This window comes from Vulpes vulpes, chromosome 16 (assembly GCF_048418805.1).
Source record: "Vulpes vulpes isolate BD-2025 chromosome 16, VulVul3, whole genome shotgun sequence".
NCBI classification, from domain to species: Eukaryota; Metazoa; Chordata; class Mammalia; order Carnivora; family Canidae; genus Vulpes; species Vulpes vulpes.
Window position 1 is genome coordinate 2,065,735 of NC_132795.1, and position 11,442 is coordinate 2,077,176.

Below are 11,442 nucleotides of genomic sequence, written 5' to 3' on the forward strand. Positions count from 1 at the left end.
ATACGGATAGGGATGGATACTAAGTTTGTGGGAATAACCAGAAGAGATACTCAAGATATTGTCAGAAATACAGCACTGGGCCTCCCAACAGAGCTGTGGATGCAGATTTTAGAACCATCACTGACCCTATTCCTATTAGAGTCAAAACCATGGAATCCTTCAAAAATAGTATATTCACTTAAAAAAGATTAAGGACAGACACTACAAAAGCCAGTTAGAAAGGTAAGGAAACCAAGAACTGTGCCCTAGAAACCAACAGATAATGAAGGTCGATGAGGACACTGTCAGGAGTGTTAAAGGCTTTAAAAAGGCAACAAGTAGTTATGATATTAAAGTTCAAGAGCCTGGCCTGGCCTGAGACAACCTATCACACCTTCCTATCTTCTTTATCAGGAAATTTCTAAATTATATCTGTATACATCACTCAGCCAGCTGGCTATTCAAATGCATATTTTACCAACAGGAAGTCTACGCTTTCAGGATTCCTGAGCTCACACTAATAAGCACACACTGGTCATTTTGTGTCAGGTGGTTGGCCTTCCAAAATTTTTTCAGTGTTATGTTCAAATCTTTCCCCTTGATTTAATGAACACTATCTCATGTCCTTTACTGTGCAGGGATGCAAGGACCGATTCATTCAACAAAATAGGAGTTATCTTCTATATACTGGGTATAAATAAAATACAAATATACTTGTCCTCACAGAGCTCTTTTCCAGGGGAGGAATACATTAAACATACCCCTTGAGGAGCCCAAAAGAAACACATCTAACAAGGTAACACATTATCTCATAAAGCCAATTTAAAATTAATAGTAAGAAACACAAAGCTATAATTAATCACCTATAGTTAACATGTCTGTCTGCTGGCATCACACAATATAAATAAACAATAGTAACTTAAACATACGTACAGTCAGCTCTCAGTTATCTGGAGGCTAACTATCCATGCATCAAGAGCAATTCTCTAATACTGACTCAGGTTTCTGGGTTATATATCAACCAAATTTCTAACAGTAATCTTCTAATACATGATATAGTGTAAAAATACACGGTTTAAGACTTTTACAAACTAACCCAAGTCATCACACATGCCAGTTTCACTATGTCCCCCATTTTTCAAATGAACTTGTAGACATGCTCCCTACATCTAACACCCCTGAATCCATTTCCCAGAACCAACTAACCCAAGCTCTTCAAACTCATTCCATACTCCACTCATCTCTAAAGTTTCCCCCAAACTAATAAGCCTCCAAGGAGGGCCTAGCTTTTTATCTAGGAGCCCAGTCTCTAAACTTTAAGAATTATAACAAGCCCCTTGTGGTAAAAACTACTGGTATTCCAAACATGTCTACCCTTAATATTGTCTATATGTACTGTGATCCTAGCACACTGCAAACACTACGAATCATGCAGAAAATATGGCAATTTTAGAAAGAAATAAAGTTTCTAACATTCCTTCCTGTACCCTAGAGATGGGCTGCATACACACTTGGGAGTATAAGTACCCTACGAGGCCAACCTCACCCTTATCCTAAAGAAACCAAAGCTCAGAGGTTAAGGAATTCGCTCTGGTCACAAAACTAAACAGTGGAACTAGATTTGGGGATTCGAGTAACAGAGTGGTCACAAAGCCCAAGTCCTTCATCGCTCGCTCCTCTCTACTCCTTCCTCACACGTGGGGTCCCATGAGCTCCCTCCTTGACATCACCCCAGTCCCACCCAACTATGACCTCCCACCACCTTCCCACCTCAAGATGCTACTGGATAGAACAGGTATGCCTTTTATGCCTTAGAAAAGTGATATACAAACTAAACACTTTGAATTTCTAAGAAGAGTGCTGTTCTGTCAAAATAAGCATCAGTCTACAAAGACTGGCCTATTTCAAGGTAAACGATGAATACAAATTCTCAGACTCTAGCACACTAGCAATATGGAAAATTATAATACAAAAGAAAAATGACTCAGGATATGTAAAAATAGTATGTAAAATATGTAGATATATAAAAATAATAATAATGACCAATGTGGTCCATGTGGTATAATTTCAATTAATGTGAATTCTATTTATGTTAAAATTATATCATATACAGTTCTAATATTAATTAATTGTAGTTCATTCTAGTCTTCTGTGGAACTAAAACTCCATATTTCATCTTAGAAGTCAACTGAGGTATCAAGCCCAGAGATCAAATCAGTCTCAAATGGGAAGAGAGGAATTTCTGGTTATTTTGGTGTTACAGTAAAATAACCTAAAGTCAAGAATCAGAATGAGGAATACTGCAAATCCTGATAAAAGTAAAAAAAAAAAAAAAAAAAAAAAAAAAGAAAGAAGAAACTTCTGTGGTTGAAGGAGAACTTTTTAATAATGTTGGCCAGGGTGTTATTGAAATTTTACAACCCAGAAACATCAATGCAGAAAAGCGACCTATAACATACCTACAAAATCAATTTAGAACTAAAATAATATTCAAAAAGTTAAGAACTATTTCAGCAGTGTAGTTAGTATCTAATAAAACTCATGCAAACACCCCAATTGTGAATTCCAAGTAGTAAACACATAAAATGAACACAGAAGGAAATGCACAAAGCTAATAAAGTTTCAAAGGAACCGAAGAAATATAGCATAGATAGCAAAAATCCTGAGGCAAGTAAAAGGAAGCAGAAAGGAAGGTAAAAGAAAAAACACTGGTGGAGCAGCAGATGGTAACACTACTGAGCAAGAAAGGATTCTAGACAAGGAAACAACTCCAGAAAGGCTAGATGGTGTGGAGACTGCCCCAGCGCCAGGCTCGGCAGGGGCAGGGCCACCCCAAGTCACCAAGGCAGGCTGGAAACAACTTGGGCTGGATCCCAAATACTCGTCCTCTAACAACTCAGAACTCACACGGTTCTCTCCACTTGCTGGCTGCTCAGTCCCTTTCTACTCCTAGAAACTTCCATTCATTCAAAAATTACCTTCTGAATTGAAGGAATCAAATAAATGAGTTTATACAAGTCCTTAAGGGTCTCTGTTCTCCAGGCCTGTGTTATTTGCTTGCCCTCTGGGAGGTGATTTATCCTCCCTGCTTCCCTAGACCCCCTAACTCCTGTGGGGAATGCCTCAATTTTATCTGTCGGGCCTGCTCTTGGCAACTGCCCTGGACATCCCATTTGAGTACATTTCTCAAACACAACTCCGTCTTCAAATCCAACTCCTGTCTCCTTTTGCTCCTGGTCACCCGGGCCAAACATGACCATTCTGTCCTCTGTATTGCTCACTCAACATTAACCACATCTTTTAAGTATCTTCCCATAGATTGAGCATTCTTGTCCTTAAGAAAGTAAGACTTCCTACTCCCCCTTAAATAATGTACACTTTTATTATAGGATGAGTTCCCTCACACATCAGATTCAGAATACCTCGTTACTGCTCAGCAAAAAACGGCTTCTGGAGGACGGAGAAAAACAAAACAAAACACAAAGAGACACAAGGAAGCCCGTGGGAGTGACAAACATGTCAATTACCTTGGTTGTGATGACGCTGCACAGGTGTATGCAGGAACGAACTCAATTGTCTACATTAAATATGTGCAGATTCTTTCATTAAAGAGCAGAGAAAGGAAGGAGGAAGAAAGGTAGAACAAAGAAGAAAATGGGGGAGGGGCAGAGGAGGCAGAGAAATGAGGCAAGCAACCAACACAGAAGGTCACCTGGGTACCCTAAACTACCATCTGCTGTCTCCCTCAACGCTCATGATAACTTCGTGAGGAGAGAATTAAAATATTTATGTTTAAGAAACTGAAATGAAAGGCTTAGAGAAGTTAAAGAACCAGCTCAAATTTACACAGCAAGCTTTATACACATGGTTGGCAATGATTCCTTCTCCACTCAACAGCAGAGAGCTGATGATACAGGGTAATTAGTGTGTGCAGGAATGCTACCCGGATCATCATCAACGTCTTATTACAAAAGGTATGTAAGACAAGAGGAAACTCTTGAATGAGAGGAAGTTACTTGAATGAGAAGTATACCATGTCAAACTACTTTCAATGTCTTTTATATACATTTCCAGCTAATTAAAGCACAAGATAAATCCTAAATTACTGATGTTAAAATATAACAAACTGGCAAATGTCTCTCCATTTTCCACAATTCACACTATCCCTTCCCCATCTCCTAATAAGCCAATACAACACATCAGACATTTCTTTGAAGTGTATTTGTAAAGACAGTAATGGTGCTTCAGAAGGCAACAAGAAAACTAGACTTAGAATACATCCCATACTCTGAAATAAATAAAATAGTTAATATTTATTGATTATTGACTACATGCAGACACTTACCTCACATAAACCCTTATAACGATCTACAGGTATACTCCATTACGATTTCTATTTTATAAAAGAGACTTAATCACAGAGGTGCTGAACAGGCCAAGGCCAATAGCGATTAAGAAGTAAACCCAGAACAGCGGTTTAGCGCCACCTTCGGTCCAGGGCCTTATCCTGGAGACCCGGGATCGGGTCCCATGTCGGGTCCTATGTCGGGCTCCCTGTACGGGGCCTGCTTTTCTTTCTTTCTCTCTCTCTCTCTCTCTCATGAATAAATAAGATCTTTAAAAAAAAATTTTAAAAATTTAAAAAAAGTAAACCCAGAACTCAAATTCAAGCCATCTTCACTCCAAGTCCATATTTCCTAGTCACCAAATTACAGTGGCAACAGGTACATTTTAGAGAAAAATTATGAAACAAGTACTAAAATACAGAACTGGCTAAATCAAAAGTAGAACTGATAAAAAATCTCTCAAGAGGAAGGGCACGTGTGAATTATCCCTACAGTCATTATTGGAATTTAAAATGAAATAATATTAGGTATATATCTGCAGAATTGCCTGAGAACAAAAACAGAAATAAAAATGAAGAAAGTCGAACAAGATTAATTAAAAGTTACTAAAAAGAACTTTAGAGGAAAAGCACCCACTGTGGTTTGTACAACTAAGACGGACAGAGAAGTACCTTAAGTCAAATAAAGACAAGATTAGAGGACACCTGAGCTAGGAATGTACAAAGAAAAAGGAGCACAGGGAGGACTCCCGGGTAAAAAATGGGATTAGAGGGACGTGGGGGGGGGGGGGGGGGGGCTGGCTCCGTGGTTGAGCATCTGCCTTGGGCTCAGGGAGTGATCCCGGGGTCCTGGAATCGAGTCCTGCCTGCATCAAGCTCCCTGGCAGGGAGCCTGCTTCTCCCTCTGCCCGTGTCTCTGCTTCTCTCTCAGTCTTTCATGAATAGATAAATAAAATCTTTAAAAAAAAAAAATGGAATTAGACAAAGAATGGTGTTCAGGAACACTTATGCTAATATTCATAATGCCAACAACAAGAGTAAACAGCCTAAAGGCCTACCACCAGAGCAAAGGGCAAATAAAATGTGGTCTAGTCCTAAAATGCAATACCCTGTCACAGTGAAAAAAAATGAGCTAAACAGACATGTACATAACCACTTTGATGAAACTCATTGAGGAAACCACAATGATTAAGTGATAAGGAGTGAAAAACTGTATGTTGCACAATCCTACAATACTATCTATCCGCAAGTTTAAAATCACATAAAGTGAACGGTAAAACTGCGGACAGTAAAACTGTAGAGAAATGCCTACAAAATAAAATTCAGATCAACGAATTCACAGTAGTCGTTAACTGGAGGATTTGGGGGTAGGGAGTGGGTTTAACTGGATTAAATATTATAAAATATTTTTCATAAAGACATACAGAAAGCCTATCTATTATTTTAACAGAAAGAAAATGAAGAAAATGATATTAGTAGATTATAGCATCCCAAATTGCTTTATATCCCCGATGCAAAAAATTCTAACACGGCAATGATACTGAGCCCTGAAGGAATGTTAAAGGAGGATGTGACCTTAAGTATTCACATTCAAGTACAAGAAGAAAACTCTAGTTTAAACTCCCTCCATTTAGGTTGTTACTCTATATGTCCTCCTGTAAAGGAGGGCTTTGGGGGGCAGTAAACTACGTGTAATTAAAAGAGATAAACGTTGTCCCTGCTCCTTTCCTGGTATAATCCTGTCTTCGGCGCTCAGTAAGATCTCAAGCCAAACTGTCGCCCCAGACAGGAGGTGCACGGCCTGCGCTAAGGACATGGACTCTGGAACCAAACTGCCTGGGCTGAGATCCAGCACACGCTTAGGCAAGTCGCTTTAGATCTCCCGTGCCTCAATTTCTCATCTGTGAAATAAGAATGGCTGGGAAAAAAATACATATATATATATATATTAAAAGTGAGAAGAAAATTGCAGCAGCACCTGACCAGAGGAAGTACTGTAAAGGTGTTGGCTATCAGCCTTATTCCAAAGACCATTAGAAGAAGAAAAACTAGGCTTTATACCAGAAGAGTGTAATTGTGATTTCTTCCTACGTAGGGGACAGGAAAATGAACAGCTTTTCCCCTCTTGAACAACATTAGGATAGCAAGAGAAGCGTTTTTAATTTTTCTAATATTCTTTGATATTATTATAACATCACCAATGTGTACATATTTGTAGACATACACACCCAGACCAAATTCAAAGTCAAACACTCTATTCCTTGGCTCCCTTGTTGCTGTCAGCCCAACGCATCCTGGGAAACCGGGCTATCCCCGCCACTGGGTCTCCGTTTTTCCCTCCTCTGCTCTGTCTGTACTGATTACTCCACGCTGCAATACACCTGCTCTCAGACCTTCTCTGCCTACACCGTATAACGTCCGTACACTTTTCCTTCCATGAACCATGAGGAAGCCTGAGAACAGACTACCAATCATTTTCAAATTCCCAGTGTTTTGCAAGATAGGCACTAAATAAATATATGAACGAATAAAGCAGTGTCCCTGTATATCTTATAACAAATACCTTCACAAACAAGTGGAAACCTGTAATTGGAGGTGGTTTATCCAAAAGGTTATTCAGGTTATCTTCAGTGCTATTTAAGAATTAGCAGATCATGGGCAGCCCAGGTGGCTCAGCGGTTTAGCACCGCCTTCAGCCCAGGGTGTGATCCTGAAGACGGGGGATCGAATCCCAGGTCGGGCTCCCTGCACGGGGCCTGCTTCTCCCTCTGCCTGTGTCTCTGCCTCTGTGTGTGTGTGTGTGTGTCTCATGAATAAATAAATAAAATCTTTTAAAAAAAATAAAAAATAAATAAAAAAGAATTAGCAGATCAGTTGAACCCACTGAATCATCCACCAATTCTTTATCCCTCAGAGTGGGAAACCTTAGTAGAAGTAAACATATTCCAGTAAAAACAGAAGCTAAACTTTCAAATGAAAAGAACTAAGTCATTTAAAATGTCAGGGAAACAGAAGTAGTCTAAAAACTTTCTTATGAAACTAAAAATAGCATGTAGAAGAAATCACAAGATTTAATGTTTATAATGTCTCCTTTTTCAGGAGAGAAACAATAATCACAAGACAGATGAAAGTACATACCCTATTAAGGTAGATGAAATCAACACTAAATCACATATTAAATCAATTTCACACAATGCCTCCATAGTGAGGTTTTGTAAAGACCGTACCAGTGAGCTAAAACTGGACTTGGTTTTTCTTGGCAATTTTTTTGGAAATGCCAGGGCTCAAGGATACAGTACTGATTAGTATCAGATCAGTTACAGATCTGTCTAGGGTCACTACAGAGGAGGGGCCCACCTTCCAGCTAAGGCACAGGTCTCACTGGGATCCCACCCCCTCCCATCTATCTTTTCAGGAACTTTGCACAAATAAGCGAACACTTTTCTCATCTGTATCCAACTTCTCCATTTCAAAGAACACCCACATTCCCATCAGCATTTAAACCTAAATGATAAAATCAAAACCCTTAGAAAATGTCCTATCTTGCCATCTCCATTTCCTTCACCTTCCAGTCGCTTCTGCTCTCCACCTCATCCCTACCAGCAATGTGGGTGTGAAAGGGAATCCGTGACCCGGAGTAGCTAAATCCTTAGGATGTTACTCAACTTCCCTCCCACAGGAGCTTCCTCATTGGCTACAGGGATACAGCTCCCAGGGGGCTATGCCCCCACTTCCCCCAGGCCTCTCAGCCCCCGTCTTCCCAGCTCCATTCCAGGCCTCCTCCACTTCTCATTCCCGGGTAATCCCACAGCAAGCCCAGGGGTCTACACCACCTCTATACTGGTGGCTCCAATCACTGGATGTCTTCTCCCAACCATTCATCACCATGTCTGACAATTTTACCTCCAAATTTCCTTCTCAATATTTCTGCTGGTGATATAAGGCTCTTAAGAGGATCAAATGGGCTAACATGGTATTACACTGAAAAAGTAGGGGGGACGGGGCATGACTTCAGTCTGAATATTAATACTCATTACATTTAAATCTCCTTGAAAACAAGGACTTTGTCAAATTCACCTTTTTATTTATTCCACATGGTGCACCTAGCAGTGCTTTGCATGCAGATGGCATTCAGTGAAAGTACAGCAATGAATTATTTGTATTGGCTTAATACACGTTCAACTGAAATATTCATATACTCAACGGCTTGTATTTCCCAAACCACATAATCACTTTGTCTCCTAAGAGGCAAGAATTTTAAGTGTAAACTACCCTGGATACCTTTGATAATTATGATGCTGTTTAAGTTAGGAAAACCTATCACCTTTTTTGGCCTGGCTTTCCCGAAAACACCCAAATCCTACCGAGTCCAAAGCTTACGTAAAGATTCTGGGTTCCCAAATGTTTGTGTTCCAAAGGGAAAATTTAAGTGTCACAGAACAGTTAGGCTGTAAGGCGGAATGACTGCTTCAAAAGTTCTACCTCATTTTTCTATCTCGTAATGTGAGCTACAGTGATATTCTGGGTAGGAGCAGACACCATGAAACGAACAGAACGTTACTGCTCAAAAGTTCTCAAACTCTTGCATTAGGTACATTTAATTACAGACTCAGAATGCAAGGCTGTAAAATCACACCATTATCAATTCAAAAACCCCCTACTTTCCACAGCCCTCATTATAATCTTTACTCATACACTTCTCCTTCATTGCATTTCTCATAATTTGTAATTATATATTTGTCTGTATCATGATTTGCTTCCTATCTGCTTCCTCCATGAGGGCAAGGATCACGCCAATCCCGTTCACCGCTATGCTCCCAGCACCTTACATGGTACCTAAAATACAACATGAGCTAAAAGGCTCTAGCTGAGCAATTAATTGAATGAGGAATGGAAATAGTCATTTAAGCAGAACCAGACAGCAGGGAGGCACATAAGCAATGAGAAAGATCCTGAGGCTTTAAGATCTGACTCTCCACGAACCACCCCCCTTCCCGAAAAACCAGACACGGCATGATTTTTGCTCCTTAATTCATCCATCCTTCATTTCTTCCAACCCTTTTCCTTCCTTCTTTCCTTCAAGAAGGACATTTCAGGGATCCCTGGGTGGCGCAGCGGTTTGGCGCCTGCCTTCGGCCCGGGGCGCGATCCTGGAGACCCGGGATCGAATCCCACATCGGGCTCCCGGTGCATGGAGCCTGCTTCTCCCTCTGCCTGTCTCTGCCTCTCTCTCTCTCTCTCTCTGTGACTATCATAAATAAATAAAAATTTTTTTAAAAAGGGACATTTCAGACTCAAAGAATATTTCAGCTTTAAATCCCATCCAAGGGGGATCCCTGGGTGGCGCAGCGGTTTGGCGCCTGCCTTTGGCCCAGGGCGCGATCCTGGAGACCCTGGATCGAATCCCACATCGGGCTCCCGGTGCATGGAGCCTGCTTCTCCCTCTGCCTGTCTCTGCCTCTCTCTCTCTCTCTCTCTGTGACTATCATAAATAAATAAAAATTTTTTTAAAAAGGGACATTTCAGACTCAAAGAATATTTCAGCTTTAAATCCCATCCAAGGGGGATCCCTGGGTGGCGCAGCGGTTTGGCGCCTGCCTTTGGCCCAGGGCGCGATCCTGGAGACCCTGGATCGAATCCCACATCGGGCTCCCTGCATGGAGCCTGCTTCTCCCTCTGCCTCTCTCTGTGTGTGTGTGTGTGTGACTATCATAAATAAATAAAAATTAAAAAAAATAAAATAAAATAAATCCCGTCCAAACGTCTGAACAAATCCAGCATCCGAGACCCAAAAAACATCAGGTGACTTGTCACCTTGACCCTCTCCTATGGGAGCACGAGAAGTGGGAAGAACCTGCCACGGCGACCACACGAGTCTTAGTCATCCCTAAGGGTACGAACTGCGGAGGAAGATGCCAGAAAACAAAAGACTAAAGTCTGAGCAAACGACCCCCGCCGTCACCTTGCAACACAGTTCTGGGGCAGCTCTGCCACAACCTTCAGCTCCCAGGACTCACCTGGGGAAACAAAAGAAAGGTGGGGGTAACCACCAAAGAAGGTCATCACCAAAGCAGCTCATCAAACTGCAGCTCTCCCGGCCCACCCGAGGGAAGGGTAATAAAAAAAAGAAAAAAAACGACGATTCGCGGCGGCAACGATCCAGCCCGCCAGCAAGGAGAGGTCTGGGTCCCAGACAGGCCGGCCTGGACCCGGCTTCCCCCGCCGGCTGCGGCCCGGGGCAGGTTCGCGCGCCCGGAGCGCCGGCCTGGGGGGCTGCGGGCCGGGCAGCGCCGGGCAGCGCGGGGGGGACCACAGAGCCCTGGTGCAGGGCGACCGTTTGCCATTGTCCGGGGCGGTGATCGCTGCCGCAAGGCCCACTGCTCCGGCGGCGTCCACACAGGCTCCAGGGACGCTGCGGGGCCGCGTGGACCGCGCGGCTCGGGCGCATTTTCCCAGCGGGTGGATGGGCCAGTTACGCGCGGGTCGAGGATGCTCGCCCGGCGCGCGGGCCGCCGCCTCCCCGCAGGCCGCCGCGCACAGCCCCCGCGGGCGCCCCCGGGCATCCCCGCCCCGGGCATCCCCCGCCCCCGCCCCCGCCCCCGGGGCCGCCGCGCACCCTCCTCCGCGGGCCGCCCCCGCGCCCAGGCCGCGCCGCCCCCGCCGCACTCACCGCGTCCTCCGGCGTCGGGCCCACGCAGGCCCGGCCGCGCCCCCGAGCGCCCGCGCCCTCCCGGGGGGCCCCGCCGCCGCCGCCGCCGCCCCAGCCGCCGCCCCAGCCGCAGCGCCGAGCCCGGCGCCGGCCGCCCAGCGTCTGTTGAGCCGACCCGCCCGGGACGCGCTGCCCCGGCCGGCGCTCGTTGCCTATGCAGGGAGGCCGCCGCCCATTGGCCCGCGGGCGGTGGCGCGTGCGGGGCTCGGCCTATCGGAGCGCGGCCGGCGGGGGCGGGGCGGGGTTACTACGGGTCGTGCGCGGAGCCGCCGCGGCCTGGACGCAGCCGCCACGGGCGGGGGCGGGGGCTCTGCGGCCGCGACGGGCCCCCCCCGGAGGGCGGGACCGGGGCGTGTGGACCGCCCTCCCCCCCCCCAAAAAAATAACCAGAAACGCAGTCAGCTGCGGA

At 44.5% G+C, this 11,442-nt stretch overlaps 1 protein-coding gene across 3 annotated transcripts in view; it reads right to left on the reverse strand.

Moving 5' to 3' along the window:
• The window catches only part of ACSL3 (acyl-CoA synthetase long chain family member 3), a 66,628-nt gene extending 55,497 nt beyond the window's left edge, over positions 1–11,131 (reverse strand). For 2 of the 3 annotated variants that reach the window (XM_072742449.1, XM_072742447.1), the window contains exon 1: positions 10,995–11,131. The gene's annotated coding sequence lies outside the window, so the exon portion shown is untranslated. Of the gene's footprint in view, positions 1–10,286; positions 10,342–10,994 lie in introns of all 3 variants that reach the window. The other variant, XM_072742448.1, reaches the window with a different exon arrangement.
• Between the last annotated feature and the right edge of the window lie 311 nt (positions 11,132–11,442).